At 42.1% G+C, this 19,994-nt stretch overlaps 1 non-coding gene across 1 annotated transcript; it reads left to right on the forward strand.

Annotated features, from left to right (window-relative positions):
* The first annotated feature begins 13,267 nt into the window (after positions 1-13,267).
* Positions 13,268-13,377, forward strand: LOC136478733 (small nucleolar RNA R71). Its single transcript, XR_010764447.1, has one exon. It is a non-coding gene; the product is annotated as a small nucleolar RNA R71 (small nucleolar RNA).
* The last annotated feature ends 6,617 nt before the right edge of the window (positions 13,378-19,994 follow it).

A 19,994-nucleotide genomic window follows, 5' to 3' on the forward strand; every position in this document is an offset into this window, starting at 1 on the left:
TATATGCATAGGATTGTGAAGCCAAATCTCCAAAATTTGAGTTTTCCCTCCTCCAACTTTGATGAGGAATACAAAGGCAAAGAAGGAAGAACTCGCTAGTGTATAAACTATGGTGAAGCTGCATCGGTCATAACAATTGTTATCGATGTGGGCCACATCTTCAAAAAGTTTTATAGAGGGTTTAATGTAGATATTCTGACCTGGCTACCCTATGATGAAGATAAAGACAATGAGTTGGTCTTTCCATTCAAATTTTGATTTGAATCAGGCTGCTAAGACGAAACGACAGCATCTTCAATTCTTTCATCAAACCTTGTGTTCTACCAGCCGAATTTCGTCATGGCCACGGCAAAATGTCCACAGGTTCTTTTCTTCCAGACAACCTTCCAACCTATGAGTTTTACAACCCTTCTTTCGTAGCTCATCAATTTGGTCTTGGTCAACTGCCCCCGGCTATTTTTTAAAGATATACTGAAACCAAGAGAAGACATCAGTGAGGCAATGGAAGCTTCCAGAGTCTTCCAGTTAGGATCAAATCTTCCTTCCCTTTATCTACATGAATGGACCAAAGCCACCTTCACTTTAAATTTATATGATTCTTGGTGGCAAGAATGGCACTCCTATCTCTTTTGTAGGCCAGTCCATCCTAACTGCATAGCTCTAGATGCAGATTTCGCTTCTGACAGTGAGACAACTAATTAACTCTTTTCTTCCACAAAGATCATCTACTAAAGTCCCTCTATCAACTCATCTAACAGAACTCCCTTGCAGGATGTTGAATTCAATCCCCCAAATATAGACAGAAAAGGGCATGCCATAGAATATTATCCACCATGTCCAATCTCAAGAATGGGATCAACTACACCCACACTGAAGAAACTGATGAAAACCAAAGTTGCCCCTACAATTGTAACATATCAATCTTCAAAACGCAAAGCAACCCAAGGGGTAACCTAGAAAACCATTACTGGCAAAAGACTTCGCAGAACGAAACCATCAACTGCTCAGGTAAAACAATTCATCCCCTTCCCAAAATGATATTCAATTTCTAATTTCGATTCATTCCTCACAGTTATCAACCATTGCATTCCAATCTGCTTTGGGTGCTGAACTATTATCATTACGATTGAAACAACTAATGCTTCCAAAACAGTAGAAATGATAATCCTTCCACTTCACCTACTGATGATGTCAAGGTATCTCCTCAAAATTCTTGATTTTTCATTCAATTTTCATCTCTCCCTAACCATCTCACCTCATTAGACACTACCTAAGGAAATATCCACGCAAGAACAGAAAATTGACAGTCCATCAGTCGAAGGCGACCCTATTGATGTTAACACCCAGACTATCAATTCCCCAGTTCAGCAAACAATCGATGGTAAGAAAATCATATATTTATTTATCCTTCTGCAACAAACATGAATTAAAAAAATTTTCTTGATGTTTGTAGATACCAGTGTTGAAAGTTTAAAACCGATTCAACCAGATACCATTGGTGCATCATCAGTTGTTCCTTCTCCTCAGATAGAAACTACCCCAGAAAAGGTATTGTATCTCCTCATTCTTCTTATTTTCAAACAACTTGTTATTTCTTAACAAAATTCTTCCTTACCTACCTACAGGCACTTAACTCTCTAGCTCTGAGCTACTCTTTCAATTTTGAAGAGTATATAGATGAAGATGAAATCAACTCATCAGCCATCTCCTCCAAAGAAACTTTGTCAGAGGAGATAAAAAATCAGCTAAAAACATGCTGCCAATGCTAAAAAAGAATATAGCCGATTTGGTCCAGGATATAGATCCGATCAGAAGAACTTTCCTAGCCATTAAGGATAACTTGCCTTCAAATCTTGCTGAGGTTCTAACACCTTTGTTCAACATTGAGGATCAAGCTCCAAGAGTGAAAAGCGCTCAGAGAAACCTAGCTGATCATGAAGCTTTATTGGCCAAGAAGAACTCCAACAAATAAGAGGCTAAAGAGCTGGCACAGCTAATCGATAACTTGAAGAATTCCTCCCTTAGGATCGAACCAGAGCTTAACCAACTAAAAGCCAAGCGTGTAGAACTCGAGAAGGAACTAGAGAACATGAAGGTTGCCATCGATTGCCATGAGTCCAATCTGACTCAAATACCTAATGCCATTAAACAGAAGAAACAGGAAATGCTAACCAAGGTCAAAGAAGGTAAAGCCATCCGCAGCAACCTCAACAACATCCCTAGATCAGCCGAAGAAGACAAGCAACAAATCACAGAAGTCGATGCTATCTGGCTAAAAGCATTGAAAGTAATTCAGGATGTTCTAAACTTGTAATCTGCATACCAACATTTATAACATATATTTTGTCTGGAACCAATGACAACCATATTTCCATTGATCTATTGTATCTCTTATCTCGGCTAAAGAGTTGATTTGAAAATACTTGATTCTAGACCTCTGACTTTAATCTAATTAAGTCTGAAAACATAGCCTCCACTAAGAAAACTCCTCAATCTTCCATCCTTAGTTATCAACGCCGTATTCTCTTCGGCATTAGTGAGGTGGTGCTTCACCTTCTATTAATTGCGGTTACCTTTTGCACATCCTGAGATATCTACTACCTTGCTTCATGGCTATAAATACCACCCAAAGGCTCCGACCTCCAACACATCTACACTTGCAACTGCTTCTATTCTCTCGCAATCTTTCCATCTTCACAAAACCTGTTGTGGTTCCCTTTTCTCCTCTTTTAGATCTAACCAAACCCTATGGCTGGCGAGGACAACCGGGGCAAGCATGCGGCAGCGGAGGTCCCGAAGGAGAACCTACCAATGAGCCAGTGCCTCTGCCGTATGAGGTAAGATCGACATCTTCTGCTCATGGCAATGAATTTTTCTAACTTGTTTATATGTTCGTCTTAAATGATAGCCTCCGACCACTTCCTCCCAGGACCGACGAGCCTTTTGTCGCCGCATCTACAGCTACCGCACCAGACTTGTCATTGGACTCCTCTGACTCCTACAACGGCGATGATGCCCAGCGTTTCCTCCAGGAGTGGAGGGCGGCCAAGGACCGTTACTCGGAGGCAACTCGGGAGAATGGTCAGCTTGAGAGCTGCCTCGAGGCCTATCAAGCCGCCCTCCTCACCGCCGAGGAAGAGGCCAACGCCATCCGAGCATGGTTGGTAAAATCCGACGCCACAGTGATGGGTAAGATGATCTTCAAGAAAACCCTTATTTCAATTTCCACTATCTTTGTCTTGATAGCCCCTTTATTTCTGTGATTGCCAGCCCTAACGGTGATGTTGGATAACCTCCAACTAGCGACGAACACGGCTACAGTGGCCATCAATGCCCGGGGACCTCTCCTCAACAACTGCCTGCATGATGTTCCGGCACGTGTCTAGGAAATCACCCTCCATGGCATTCACCACGACGCAGCGGTGGCCCTGGCCGCGGCGCAAGTCCAGACCGGGCATGACCTTCGCACCATGGAGCCAGGCTTCCCGTTGGTCGATGATCTCGACATGCATGAAGACTTGATCGAGGACTTCGACGATGACACAGCGGCCATTGTGGACATCACCTCAGCTCAGGACGTTATAAATAAAGTTTTTGAGTAATTTGTACTAGGAACAAACTATGAATAAAGTCCTACCTTCTTCATGAAGTCGTCTTTGAGACTGGCATAATGTTATGAGGATTGTCTTTGTGCCTGTTTTTGCTCTATAGGCAATACATATTGTATCGGCTTTTACCTCTCTGGGTTAATTTTTGAACTAAAGGCGATACCTTTCTGGTACCGGCTATTAGAGCCGACGACTAAAAAATTGGCTATCAAGTATTAACCTAGATGCTAGGATAATACTTCTTTAGATATTTTCCATTTATCACTCTATCAAATTCTTCTCTCCCTTCTAGCATTTCCAAAATGTAAGCATTGCCAAGCGCACAACGACTAATCCAGTAAGGACCTTCCCAATTAGGTGACCATTTACCAAACTTGTCCTTAGACCCAATCGGCAATTTTACTTTCTAGACTAATTCTCCTTCACCAAACTGCTTATTCTTGACCTTTTTGTTATAATGCCTTGCAACCCTTAACTTATTGGCTTCAATATTCTCAAGAGCACGCAGCCGATGATAACTTAAGTCCTCTAAATCGCCCTTCATTAGATTCTTGTAAACTTCGGCTATCAAATCATTCTGTAATATAACACATCTTGATCCACTCTAGATTTCCCAAGGAAGAACTGTATTATGTCTATATACTAACTCATAGGTGATGATTTAATCGACCCATGGCAAGCCATCATGTATGCCTACAATGCCTCATTGAGTGTTAAGTACCACTTCCTTGGTTGCTCCTCAATTTTCTTATTAATCAATTTAATCATAATTTCATTAGACACCTCTACCTGGCCATTAGCCTGAGTATAGTAAGGAGAAGAATTTAATAACTTAATTCTCATACTGGCAGCAAAATCTCTAAACTCTTCTAATGTGAACATTGTCCCCTAATCAGTAGTAATAATTTGAGGAATTCCAAAATGATAATAATATGTTCCTTGACAAAATCAACCATATTCTTTGAGGTTACTGTCTTCAAAGGAATTGCCTCAACCCACTTAGTAAAGTAATCTGTTGCTAGCAATATAAACTTATGTCCTTTACTTGAAGGTGGAAAAATCTGGCCAATTAAATCAATTCCTCAACCTTGAAATGGCCATGATTTAATTATTGGATTCATGGCCAATGTAGGTGATTTCTGAACATTACTAGATTTAGAATATTAGAACCAAAATAAAATATTCTTTTCTTTGCTCCTTTCTGTAGATCTTGGATGTATAACCAAAACCAAATATACGAGGCCAAATATGCTAATTGGCCGCACATGCATGAGTATCCCTAATAGCCAATCATACAAGTCTGGTGATCACATTTCTCCAAAATTAAATGATATTTCCAGGTCGGCTCACAAATGTTCCTCAATCAATAGATATTTTCTTGTTTTTGACACCAAGGGCTAATTCTTTCTATTCCTAGGTAAGCTTACCAAATTTTGGTGTCAACAGACAGTAAAGAGGGAGTGGTATCGCACCCCCGTGGAGCCCCCAAGCGACCCAGGCTGAGAGTGCTCTGGCTGGGGTGCTATAGGAGCAAGTTTTAAATAGAAATGAGCGGTAAAACCAAGCTTAGGGAAAGAAACGACATAACTGTTCGATGTTCCATGTGTTGGTGAGAACGTTGTCATTGTCGTCCTTCAGCCAGTAGGCGCCCAGTCGGATCACCTCAGCCACCGTGTATGGTCCTTCCCATGGTAGAGAGAGCTTGTGCTTGTCCTTGGTTGACTGGGTCCTCTGGAGTATGAGATTACCGACCTCGAGGGTCCTCCCCCTAATTTTTCTCTTATGGTACCTGCGGAGAGTTTGCTGGTAATGAGCAGAGCGGATGACGACCGTCTCACAAGCCTCCTTGAGCAAGTCGACTGTGTCCTACTGAGCCTCCATGGCTCGGTCTTGGTCAAAGGCCCTCACTCTTAGGGCACCGTGATCGAGGTCAAATGGCAACACAGCTACAGCTCCGTACACCAGGAAGAAAGGGGTGAACCCCATGGATCGGCTTGGAGTCGTTCTTAGGCTCAAGAGGACTGTCGGGACCTCTGCAACCCATCGCCCGGCATACTTTTTGAGTCAGTCAAAAATGTAGGGCTTGAGTCCTTGGAGGACCATGCCATTGGCCCGTTTGACCTGACTGTTAGTACGCTGGTGTCCGATGGAGGCCCAATCGATCCTGATGCCATATCCATCACAAAAGTCTAGGAACTTCTTACCGGTGAAGTTGGTTCCATAGTCGGTGATGATACAGTTAGGAATACCAAACCGATAGATGATGTCGAGGAAGAACTTGACCACCTCTTTTGAGCGAATGTTGGTGGTGCGCTTTGCCTCGATCCACTTGGTGAACTTGTCCACCGCCACGAGTAGGTGAGTGAAGCCACCTGGGGCCTTTTTGAGGGGCCCAAACATGTAGAGTCCCTAGACCTCGAATGGCCAGGTGGTAGGGATGGTTTGTAGCTCTTGTGCTGGCAAGTGAGTTTGCCGAGCGTAGAGCTGGCATCCTTCACACCTATGGACAACCTTCTCTGCGTCTCGAAGTGCAGTGGGCTAGTAGAAACCTTAGTGAAAGTCTTTCTCGACCAGTGACCTTGGGGCCGTGTGATGTTCGTAGATTCCAGCATGGACCTCGAGGAGGAGTTGTTTCCCCTAGTCGGTCGGTATGCACTTCATGAGTACTCCCGATGGACTTCGCTTGTAAAGTTCCTCACCAATGGCAACGAACGTCTTGGCGCGTCGAGCGACTTGTTGTGCTTCAGTCTTTTCTAGTGGGATGACTTCTTCGAGGATGTAGGTGAGCAGCGGTTCTCTCTAGTTGGCCAAATCGAGCGCCATCACGGTGGTGTCGCCTATCGACGTTGCGATAGGAATGTCAGGGCCTGAGCCCCCAAGCGCCTGGTCGGGGTCGGATCATGTCGGAGCGGTGGAGCCCCTAAGCGCTCGGTCGAGGTTGAGCCACAACGAAGTCAGATCCTCCATAACATGGGCAGATGGCTCATGAAGGTCGTTGATGAAGACCCCATCTGGAGACAGAACCCGCCTGGTAGCCAATTTCACAAGGAAGTGAGCGGCATTGTAGTCCTTTTGGGAGACATGATGTAGCTCAATCCCTTAGAACTTGCCCTCGAGCTTGTGCACCTCTTGGCAGTACACCACCATGAGAGGGCTCTTGTAGGAGGATTTCTTCATGACTTGGTCGATGACCAACTCCGAGTGGCCACAGACATACAGCCGTGTTGCGCTGAGCTCGATGGTGATGCGCAGCCCATTGATGAGAGCCTCATACTCCGTGGCATTGTTTGAGGCTAAAAAATGGAGACAGATTTTGTTGTAGAGCTTGCTCCTATCCAAGGAGATCAGAACCACTCTAGCCCCTAAGCCGGGTGCCATGACTGACTCATCGAAGTACATCATCTAGTACTCAAGGGTGACATTCGGGGTCAGGAGATGGACTTCCATCCATTCGGCGATGAAGTCGGTAAGAGCCTGAGACTTAATAGCGGTGCGGGGGACATACCTGATGTCATGGACCATGAGCTTGAGTGCCCATTTGGAGATTCATCTTGTGATGTCGTGATTGCGGACGATGTCTCCCAGCGGGTACGAAGTGACAACTATGACCTCATGATCGGTGAAGTAGTACAGGAGCTTCCGGGTCACCATCAACACGGTGTATAGAAGCTTCTAGACCTGGGGGTAGCGAACCTTAGTGTCGGCGAGTACCTCACCGATGAAGTACACTAGTCATTGGACCGTCAGGGGGTGTCCTGGCTCCTCCCTCTCGACGATGAGGGTGGTGCTTACCACGTGGTTGCTTGCCATGATGTAGAGGAGGAGAGGTTCTCCCCATTTGGGAGCGACGAGGATTAGAGCCGACATTAGTGATGCTTTAAGGCTTTCCAAAGCCCGTTGTGCCTCCTTTATCTAGACAAATGCATCTATCTTCTTGAGAAGTTTGTAGAGAGGCATACCCTGTTCGCCTAGTCAGGAAATGAACTAGCTCAGGGTGGCCAAGCAGCCAGTGAGCCTCTGCACGCCCTTGATGTTGCATATAGGGACCATATTGGAGATGGCCATGATTTTTTTGGAGTTGGTTGCGATGCCGCTCTCGGACATGATGTATCCGAGCAGCTTCCCCTTCGGAACCCCAAAAACATATTTTTCAGGATTCAATTTGACGTTGAATCTTTGGAGGTTCACGAATGTAGCGGTCAAGTTTGCGATCAGGTCGCTAGCTTGAACCATTTTCACCACTATGTCATCTACATAGACGGTGATTGTTGGTTTTGGCCGCTCAACTTGGTTAGGTTGGTCGGATGGGTCAATTTGGTCGGTGAAGCATCACTGCATGCACCGATGGTAGGTGGTGCCCGCGTTCTTTAGACCGAAAGGCATGGTTACATAATAGTACAAACCATACAGGGTGATGAATGAGGTCACGACCTGGTCAGACTCTTTCATCGTGATCTGGTGGTAGCCTGAGTAGGCATCCAGAAAGAAGAGGATTTTGCAATCTACCACATGACCCAGAATATAGGGTGTATCCGCAGGTAAACAACGTATAAGCACCACGCTTACACAATGTTGACCACTCACCCACGGTACCTTAGGTTGAGCTCTATACAAACTTATGCATGAACATGATGATAAACTAGCTATACCAAGTATATAATCAAAGTAGACGATGAACATTATAATGAAGAACATAAATGAGATGAATACTAATAATGGCATAACAATTGTAGCAAGCATATAAAAATAATGGAGATATAAAAGAGAGGGGGTACAAAGATTATACCAAACCATGCTCTTGACATGATCGAGAATCCAAGCGAAGCCTGCTTGCCTCCCTCTAGACCTAGCCTAACTAGCTATGTCCTGGAATTGCTAGAGCCTTGAGGATGATTAGGGTTTCTATCTTCTCAAAATGACTTATTGCCTCAGGGGGGTTGCCAGTGGCTGGTACATAAAGCCTGGAGCATCCAACATGAGCCCTTGGATCAAACCGACTTAAAGAACGGCGTAGATGCAACCTTGGAGGCGATGAAAGTTGATAGGTGGGCCTAGGGGCTAGGTGGCCTGCAGGTCTCGCTTCGGTGAGGTGTCCTCTGGAGTCCCCTAGAACCTTCTGATGTCCGTTTCATGGTGGATAAGGGCAATTAAATCTGACATGTAGGTTCACCTTGATAGTTTTCTGGATAAACCCTGTAGAAATCATAGATTCACCAAAACTCATGGAATTTGTTAGTTTATACCCCTAGACCTTTGTTGGTGATCATATTTATGCCCTTATACATGTTTTATTGACGGTTTATAATAGTTGTTAACTACCATCAATAAGCTCCCCCAAGCTTAACCTTTGCTAGTCCCTTAGCAAAGCTAAACTTTAGCAAAAAGGATTAGGAGTTGCTTCAATGTTTTCACTCCTCAAAAGTACACATGTGTTCAAACAAGAATTCTCCTCCGGGTTAGAATAAATCGATCTAACTTTCAAACTTACCCATATTACCTTCAACCATGGGGCTTCTTAGCCTTCACTTGGGTCTTGAGCAATTCAAAGACAGAACGATCAAGTCAAGCACTATGTCTCAAGTTATTTGCTCAACCATTATTCCAGAGTTTTTCATAGATTTTCAAAATAAAACTTAGAGCCTTCATTGTATGACACTCTCAAGTCTCTCAATATGTGTGGTATTTATGGATCCTCACCAAGGCAATAATAATGTTATGCATTTCTCTTCCTACAACTAAAGCTTATGTGGAGCTCATAGGAGTGAAAAAACATGAAAGAGCATACTTGCAATACATATATTGTAAAGTCAAACCTCGGATCCAAAGAGAGTTGAGTCATATAATCAAATCAACATGTGTATGTGTGTGGATGTATGGTGGATATATATGGTGGATAACCTAATTTTACTATGCTCCTTGAAAACTTATCTCTCTTTTTGAAACTTAGAAACAATTTTGCAAGAAACACATGGGCTATCTTATTTATCTCTTCATCTTTTTTCAGATAGGCATCTGAGTACCCATTGTTTTAGATATCTCGGACACTTATCTATTTTTTCTCATCTCTCTTTTTTTATGAATAACTTTTGCATAGCCCCATGTCTCTTTTCTGCAATAAAACTTTTCAGAGATATCAACAAGAATTTTGAAGCATTTATTTGGTGGATATCCTATAGGGTATATTTTAGGTGTTCACTCCTAGTGTAAGAGTAAAACATTTTTAGGTGGATCTAGATGAAATAACATATTTTTGCGCCTACCCCTAGTGTAGCAGTAGTGCATATGTGGGTGGTGTGTATGTGATCTTGATTTTAAGAGCATAACAAACCTCTCATAAGGGTCAACAAAGCTTGATTAAACTTAATGCAAAATAAGTAGCATATATGTGGAAGTTTTTCTAGTCTAAATAACATATATGGCTCTGGTAGGAATTCAAGCTTTATCATACAGGAGCTCATCATGTAGAATTTTTATGTTTTTCAAAAGATAAATCTCAAAAACTTTAGTATCACTTGGAACAAGATAAACGACAGCTCAGACTTTCTCATATAATATATGTCAATTACCTAGACTTAGATCAAGTATATGCTACCCACGAGTTTTAAGTTCAGAGCAAATTCTTATATCAAAACAGTCTTATCCCAAACTCGGAAGAATTCAAGACTAAAAACGATGTACTTGAAAGGAATTATGATAGAGCAACTATTCATCATTTCCATTGCAAGAAATTATCCTTAGAGTCCATTTTATTCATTCAGCTCTTAAAAATCAGACTCAAAGAAATCTAAACACACCTTTATATTGTTTTCAAGATTTAAGATCACACCTTACTAATATATATAACTAGCTAGGATAAATTTTTATTTGGTTTTAGTTTGTTATGCATCTTTTTATTTTTAACTAACATGAAGCAAACTTAATAATAATAAAACCAATAAGGAAAGAAATGCTTATCTAGATACATGGGGATGCTTCTCCCCCAAGCTGGATGTTGTCGTAGCCTTTCTTAGAGCGGGTCTACCAGTAGAAGTCTTTCTCATCCATCTAGAAGTTAGGTCCCTTATGTAGCGAGTGTAGTAGTAATTCGGGAAGATGTACTTTAGGTGAACGAAAACAACGGGTGACATTGCTCTTGGTCATATGTACCATCCTGCAAAACACCCCAACAAGAACACCAAAACTCGTGGCTTGGATTAGGATAAGTGGTTAGCGGCCAGCTGTCCAAGGATTAGCTATTCTTGTGGGTTTAGATAGATTTTCTAATTGGCAAGTTCTAGCAGGATGTCTATTTAATATTTTTGAATTTTTTTATTTATATATGTAGGAAAGAAAATATTTATGTATAGTATTTTTATGCCACCACAGTAAATATTTCCGTGAGTGTTTATACACCGTAAAAATTACTCACATGGGGCTTAAGATTTTACAATGTGATGATGATATGCAATAATGAAACTTTTTATTTTTTTATTTATGCAAGACAAATGCAGAAAAGTAAATATGATAAAGTGAGAAATAATTCATGCAATGCTAGAAAGTAAATATGGATAATTACCGATGTTACCTCACTACGAGGGTTCGGATTTTTAAGTCCTCTGGACAGAACTTGACTAGAGAGAATCCTTTATTCTTTGGGTGCATCATCTGGTCTCAGCGGTGGAGACTCAGATGGCTGCACTTCTTGTAATGGTGATTTTGATGATGATGTTACCTTCTCTTTCCATACCTTCTTGGACTGTGGGTTTGACTTAGACGGAATAGGTTAATCTTTCATAGGCGCTTTAGGTTCTTCATTTTCCTCCCATTCATTCTATAGGGGCTGGTTCCTTTGACGTCAGGATGATCGATGTCTCCTCCTGGAGCAGCTCTTCTTCGGATGTTCATAAGTGGTATAACTATTAAAATAACAGTGTACCTTTTCTCTAGGGAATTAGAAGTGGACTTGTCTAGATCCGACGTAGATGATCGCGTTGGTAGTGTTGAGGAACGGTTTTCCAAGGATGATGGGTGTATCGTCTTCTTCTTCTCCCATGTCCAGAACCATGAAGTCAGTAGGGGCATAATGATCTTGTATCTTGACCATGACGTCCCTTGCTATTCCCTCCAGAAATCATATTGTTTGGTCAGCCATCTGCAACTGAATGTATGTAGGGAACAAAGGTTCGTTATCAAATAAGTATTCATATGTTACTTTTGACATTATATTGACACCCGATCTAATGTCGTAGAAGGTCTTGTGAAAAATTCTTTGTCCAATGGTACACTCGATCGTTGGTACATCAGGATCATCCTTCTTAGCAAGGAATGGTGAAGCGAGGAGGTGATCGTACTTTGATCGGAGTGTGTTGATCATGTTGACTGTTTCTTTTTGTGGTTGCCCAGTCTTGTTCTCCCTCCTCCTCCGATTGTTCTTCTTCTTGCTCATTGTTATTTCTTCGGGCAGGTATGCCTTTTGTGGATGACTAGGAGATTGCAAGATGCGGTTCTTGAACGAGAACTTCTCCTTCTTGTCCTTGATTGTAAAATAGATCTTGGCACTGTTCGTGTAGATGATGGCTTTTACGATGCTTAGGAAAGGTCGACCCAAGATGATGGGTGCCCTTTCATCTCCACCTGCTTCCAAAACCACAAAGTCTACGGGGACGGGAACGTATGATTGTCCCACTCGAATGATAGCATCTTCAAGAACTCCCTTGGGGTAGCAGAGTGACTGATCTGCAAGTTGCAAACACATATTTGTGTACTCCCATGATGTTGACACTTGCTCCGAAGTCACAGGCAGCTTCTAAGAAGATGTGGGGTCCAATGGCAATGGGGATGACAGGTCTCCCTGGATCACCTTTCTTGTCGGGTAGGGTGTAATCTATCCACCTTCCCTCCGATGATTGCATATAGTAGTAAGCTGCATTATGAATATCAATAAGATTTGCAATTTCTAGATCTTCTGGCTACCCTAGAATCTTACCTTTGTTGGATGGAGGAACAGCAGCCGCCGGCTGAGCTATTGTGATTCTATCATTTTATTAAAGCTATGCTAGTTTTTAATGGCAGAAGTAAAGCTATCCATTCTATTATTTATGTTCTCTAATATTTTATCATTGGTAGCTACCTTCTTAGATAATCTCTCCATAAGTTTGGATTGGCTAGCAATTAATTCTCTCAAGGGTGGCTGATTGAAATTATTATAAATATTACCTTGATAGTTACCTTAGAAGTTTGGCCTCTGTTGTTGGTTCCATCCTTGATTCTATTGAGGACGATAGTAGTTGTTGTTGTTGACAAAGTTCACATCCTCTTGGGTTTCAAGACAGCTATTCCCTGAATGCCTAGTGTTTTCACATACTTCACATGTCATGCAAGAATCATGAATGTGCATGACTTCTTGCTTCTCATTAGCTCGATCTTCGAGCTTCTTCATCGGCAGGTCTATCTTGGCAGACAACACGTCTACCTCCTTGAGTTGATGCATACCTCCACCTCTCTTGCAGGTCCAAACACATTCTTCATTTCAACCTTGGTTGAAGGCCATCTCCTCTACAAGAGGTGTTGCAGCTGGAACTGTAAGTGACAAGAATGCACCTCCAGCAGCAACATCCATAGTCTCACGGGTGCTGTTGGTCAACCCGTGGTAGAAAGTCTGCATGAGTAACCAATTCTCCATCCCATGATGAGGACATTCTGATATGTAATCTTGAAAGCAGTCCCATGCCTCAAGGACAGATTTGTCGTGTTGCTGCTAAAAAACTTGAAATTCTCTCACGCAGAGCATTGGTCTTGCCTGTGGAAAAGAACTTTGCGAGGAAGGTAGTGGAGCAGTTATCCCATGTAGTGTTTCTATCTTTGTTGGCATAGAACCACTACTTTGCCTTCCCCAAGAGTGAGAAGGGGAAAGGTGAAGTAGTATGGCGTCTCTGGTCACTCCTTTGATAGTGAAAGTGCTATAGATTTCTAAAAAGTGTTGAAGATGTGCACTCGCATCTTCATCTATCTTTTCGCAAAACTGGCTGGCTTGCACCATGTTAATGAGAGTTGGCTTGAGCTCAAATCCATTGTCTCCAACGTTGACTGTTGGTCTAGTACGGATGTTGGCGGTAGTTGGAGCAGAGAATTCATGGAGAGTCTTGTTAGCCATGTCTTCAAATTCTAGTGTTAAGCTTCGCCTTATCTGGTTGTCTTCCGACTCTAAAGCTAAAACTTTCTTGAGTTTAGCCTTAGTCCTCTTAAGTAATGCTTTAGGATCGTCAACATTGTTTGTCGGAAGGTCAAAACCGGTCATACATTACCCTGCATAAGATACACAAGTAGACAAAACAAGGGTAAGCCTGTTTGAGTAGAGGTCAATCGTTATTTCGATCACATCAATAAGTATAAGTTTATCAATACTTCCTTTGCCTAGCTACCTTCTCCGACAACGGCGCTAAAAATGTTTATTGGTATTTATTAACGTAACACTTGTTTAGGTAGTCACCCTATGTTATTGACATTTCTTAGCATCACTTTTACTAAGTTGTCATCCCTAATAATGGTGCCAGAAATGCTTGTTGGTACTACCTAGTGCCACTTCTTGAATGACACTAAGAAGTACTTTAATATTGCATGTGACTAGAAAGAATATATAAACGAAAAAATCTGCAAGCGTACAGATAATATACCATTGTAGCACATTACCCGGGAGTATTCCATGTATCGTTATTTATATTTTTACCATAGTGAAGGTCTAGCATGGACATGTATTGATGACTTATACTATTGATGGAGAAGTAAACTATAACCAATGTTCTACTCATAACAGGGGTAAGTCATAGGATAATATATATATATGATAAGTATTGATCAATGATAATGATAAATCACTCAGAGTACTCCTTTCTATGGCATTAGCATGGTCAGGTAGAATATTAGAGGAATAATTTCTATATTACTCTTAATTACAAGTCAAAGCATACATTGATTAGTGCAATTACACCTAGTAGTCATTGCTAAGATCATCTTCATATCTACACATAAGGGATATTACTCAGGGAGATTAAGAACAAAGCTTGTCTCCCTTCGTAACTAGATCCTACGTGTTACCTATATTGGGGAGTGGACTACAAAGGACTCAACGAGAGTGTCACGTCCGCGATCTACCACATGACCCAGAATATAGAGTGTATCCGTAGGTAAACAACGTATAAGCACCACGCTTACACAATGTCGACCACCCACCCACGGTACCTTAGGGTGAGCTCTATATGAACTTATGCATGAACATGATGATAAACTAGCTATACCAAGTATATAATCAAAGTAGACGATGAACATTATAATGAAGAACATAAATGAGATGAATACTAATAATGTCATAACAATTGTAGCAAGCATATAGAAATAATGGAGATACAAAAGAGAGGGGGTACAAAGATTATACCAAACCATCCTCTTGACACGATCAGAAATCCAAGCGAAGCCTTCTTGCCTCCCTCTAGACGTAACCTAACTAGCTATGCCCTAGAATTGTTGGTGCTCTGAGGATGATTAGGGTTTCTGTCTTCTCAAAATGACTTATTGCCTCAGGGGGTGCTAGGGGCTGGTATATATAGCCCGGAGCGTCCAACGTGAGCCCTTGGATCAAACCAACTTAAAGAACAACGTAGATGCAACCTAGGAGGCAGTGGAGAACCGACATTGCGATGCGGAGGCTGGTAGGTGGGCCTAGGGGTCGAGCGGCCTGCAGGTGGGGCCGGGCGGTGTCTCGCCTCCCGCTTTAGTGTGCTGTGCTCTGGAGTCCCCTGGAACCTTCTGGTATCCATTTCGCGGCGGATACGCGCAATTAAATCTGGCAAGTAGGTTCACCTTGACAGTTTTCTGGATAAACCCTACAGAAATCATAGATTCATCAAAACTCATGAAATTTGTTAGTTTATACCCCTAGACCTTTGTTGGTGATCACATTTATGTCCTTATACATGTTTTATTGACGATTTATAATGGTTGTTAACTACCGTCAACATCCACTATGCAAGTATGTAATCATGTTTATATCTATGCTAGACTCTTATACCTTGCCCTCATTTGGGAAAATATAAATAACGATACCATGAATACTTCCGGGTGAAATGCTACAACGATAGATCCGTGCGTTTGTGGATATTTTCTATAATCATTAAGAACTATCGTAGTTGGTGTTTCTTGGCAACGTCGCTAAGGTTAACTCAATCTTAGTGATTGTGCTAAGAAATACCAACAGACATTTCTGGTGCTGTTGCCGAGGATGGACTTAAAACATCCACACTTAGTGATTTGCGCTAAGATGCCAACAAGCATTTCTGGCGCCGTTGCCGGGGATGTACTTAAAACCTCCTCACTTGGTGATGACGCTAAGAAATGCCAACAGTGGTGGGCGTGGCCACCGCCAGCGATAAGGATAGGGGCTGTCATCGGCGTAGTAGAGAGGAAAGAGAAGATGTGTCAATTCCTGTTAAAACACATGGCATTAACGAGGGGTAGCATGGTCCAATGTATTGAATTAGCTAGTGGATATGTTCAAAAAAAAAGAATTAGTTGGTCGATCCAAACACCTCTAGCTAAAGTTTAGTACCAATTAGCTAGCTAAACTTTAGCTGGAGTGAATCCAAACAGGCCCTGAATAAGGTGCGTGAGTGGGCTTAGATTCGGTCTCTTGACCTTGACAAATTCAACATTCTCTCCGTCTCAAGTCTAATACTTATATAACAGTTCTTTAATATAATAATATTACACTAAGACCGAACAATTAAAAGAGCCACTAACTACTGTTGAACCCAATAACTACATTACACCATTCCATCTCAAAATGGTCATTCTTAGCTTTTTTGGTTAGCAATTCTACTAGCATTTCTTTTGTACTTATTGAAGGGACCACGTTGCTCGGGAGAGAATTAGGCAACTTAGAATTAGTGGCCTTTACAACCTAGTTATCAAAAGTACGCAAGATATCTATCTAGTTGTGCAACTAAGATTTTGATAAGTGGTTGCTATCTTTACCATAAAAATGCTTTGCACCTTAGGTTCCAACCCTATTAATTAACCTAGTAAGCTAAATTAAACCTTGTTTGAACACGTAGTCGGCTACCAGGTAAGCCTATGGACAATTGGAGAGCCGATACGTGACTTGGGATTGGTCGGCAGCTGCTCTGCCAACATGCTACTAGTTTCACAATTTCATTAAAGTACCATCTGGATCTGCAATTATTTATTAATAAAATAATATTTTAATAAAAACAGCACTTATCCTAGAAATGCGTTATTTGAGTAAAACATAACAAACATAAATGATAAAACCAAGTCTACAACCCAAATGTCATTTTATTTTGTAACTAGGAATAAGTATGTTTACAAATGCCAATCGATTGAATAATAATTTCCCCCCTCATTTCAAGCTCGACCATATCTTTAAGGGCCAGTTCCCGTGGTGTTTTTTAGCCGTAGCTGCTGCCGCTAGTTGTTGCATCTCTCACGTGTTACTGTAAAAATACTATAAACTGTGCTAGCTGCAGCCAGCCACAACACCTGATAATGCTAGCCGAATGGGTCCTAAATCTCTAACATCTCAGGATGAAAACGGTACGGGTTTTTTTCGACCGTATTTGAGACCGAATTTATTTAGAGGGATTCAAATCTGTCCGTATTTGAGTCCGGATATTCAACATCCGATACCGTATCTGTATCCGAATACTCAAATCGCATATTTATGATGTCGATATCCAATTGTATCCTATCCGGCATGGCTGACACTATCCGCATTCGAATCCGAATCTGGACAGAAATATGAAAAACAAATGTAATATCATCCGTATCCGATCCGCTTTAATCCCTTCTAAAATCCGAAAAAAAAATATTCCAAAGAAAGACTAAACCTATCCTATCAGAATTATATGTGCTTTCTTATAACATATACTACTGTATGCTTCTTTCGCATTAAAAAAAATCTTACCTGTGCGGCCTTGTCGGCCGTCGGCGTCTGCAGTGTGGAGGCTGGAGCAGACCGTCCAGTCGTCCACCACCTCATCAACGCCGGATGCATGCAGCTGGCCTACGAAGTGCCCGTACCGGGGCACCATTTTACACGGCGTTCCACCCTTCCAGTACGCCGCCATCTCGCACGGCAACACGGCACGCCAAGGCGCTAGCCGCTGGGCAACACCAGCCTGGCCAGTGGCCAGGATCTGTTGCGCCATCGCGGGCGACGAGAGTGGCACGAGTGCACCGTGCACGACCGCACGGGGTCGCCTACGCCCGGCAGCCCGGGGGGTGATGATGTAAAGTTATAAATTCCATTCCTTATCGCCCGGAATGGCAGGAATGTCTCAGTCCAGCATACTCTATTTGTCCTTTTCAAGTATTACTGATGCTGGTCAAATATATTTATTATAAAAATCTTAGCAATATTTATATATCCAAATAAATTTTCTATGAAAAATAAACTCAACGTTCTATCTAATGATATTTCCTCCGTCCTTAAAACAATAGATTTCTAGGTTGAAAATTTGTCATAGAATGAACGAGTCAGCCTTCCATGCTACTCCATCCGTTATAAATTATAATATGTTTTGACTTTTTTAGATTTATAGTTTTTGCTACTCCATCTGTTTTTAGTATAGTATTATGATATCTTGCTTATCTTATTTTTGTTCTTTTGGTACATCTTTTATTGTACATCTTAGATTAGAAAAAATCATAACATATAGTATAAATATGGAACGGTACACCTGTATTTACCAGTACTTGAATATACTATTCCGAACGCTAGACCGGAATGTCCTCGGCATTGAATTTAAGTTCTGGACGAGCGCTGAAGGGCACGCTCAACCCTCGCACACATACCTGTTAGCTTCAGTAAAATGTTGAGATCCACGCATGCATCAACGGGATAAAGACACAAGACTCATATTGCAAGATACTTGGTTGGTGACCAAAACGTGTCACGACAAAGATTCGGCATGTCACAGTTTTTTCGGCAGCTGTTTGATTCACTGTGTCACAGCTATAGCACACCACACTTTTTTAGCACCGTGTCTCATATATTATAGACTCATTTTCATGCCAAACTTTATCACAAGTGTGGCTTCGATTTTGTTCGTCACACTTTCTATGATAGCTATAGTTTACCAAAGGTTAGGCGTGCCATGTTTACCAACCAAACAGGCTTGTTTTTTTTTCCTGTAATATGCATGTCGCTTTCAATGTTCTCTCTCCTCTCTTGTCCCCTTTCCCACTCTCTCCCTTGCAAGTTGCAACATCTTGTTTGTTTCGCTGAAATTTAGTTTATGCTATTGTTTATGTTAAATTATTAGGAGAGAAAAATATTATTGGGACCTGGAAAATATCGCTACTAAGAACGTGGCGATGGTCCCTCACGAACCTGTTTTGGGGCATCTACTATTTGCCTCACAACGTGTACTTCACTGTGTGCTTTGCAGTTGTGTCAGGTGAAACCACCGGTGTCTGCAAGGCACCGTCAGACTCTGCGAAGACATGGAAGCCTATCTTAGATTATTTATTGCTGACAGATTTAGTGTATGATCATATATGAACAAACGAACAGGCCCAAAAGAGTGGTGCGCTAGGGCTGGCCTAACTGTTCAGGCTCACCCGGATGCCGCCGTCCGCGCGCTCCAACACGAACACGTAATGTACATGTTCGACGAGCAGGGGGCAGGACAGGGTTTGCTTCGCCAGTCGCCAATAAGGCAGTAACGCCGCCGTCGCGCATGTTGGAAATCACTCACTCACTAGTGGTGGGAATCTCTCTCACTCCGCAAGTGTTTATCATAAACACTCGTCTACTCTCTCGTAGATGAACACACACAGGAACAATAAAATAGAGACAATTTTGTTGACGCAAGCCACACAACTCCTATCGTTTTCCATTCATTTATAGACTTAACAACAATGTGCATGCAAAGGATAACAACCGGTCAATTCCAGCCTAGCAGCACATCTCGTGCATGCATCCATCCATGTTTGACCGATTCAGGTCACTCCTTTTATGCATCATGCATTCACGCCTGACCGATTCACTCGGCTTTTCTTAACCTTTCTCAGCCTACAATCCACCTGCTTCTCGTAGCAATTCACATGCAGCACGGGGCGGATTCAGATCGGGTGGAGTCTCTGTGCACCCAAACCCGAAACCCGAAACCAAAACCCGAAACCGCACCGAACACCGATTCGGGTGATAATTTGTCCCCAAAACCGAACCTGCGGATACCCGAAACCCGAATGGATACCCGAAACCCGCTTTGTATGACAACATAGTAAGAGCAACAAGGACTTTCTATAAACATATGCATGATACATATACACATATTCACATGTATAAACAAAAGGCAACAAATAATAAATATTTTCATGAGTCAACTTAGA

The sequence above is a fragment of the Miscanthus floridulus genome, chromosome 8, assembly GCF_019320115.1.
Source record: "Miscanthus floridulus cultivar M001 chromosome 8, ASM1932011v1, whole genome shotgun sequence".
NCBI classification, from domain to species: Eukaryota; Viridiplantae; Streptophyta; class Magnoliopsida; order Poales; family Poaceae; genus Miscanthus; species Miscanthus floridulus.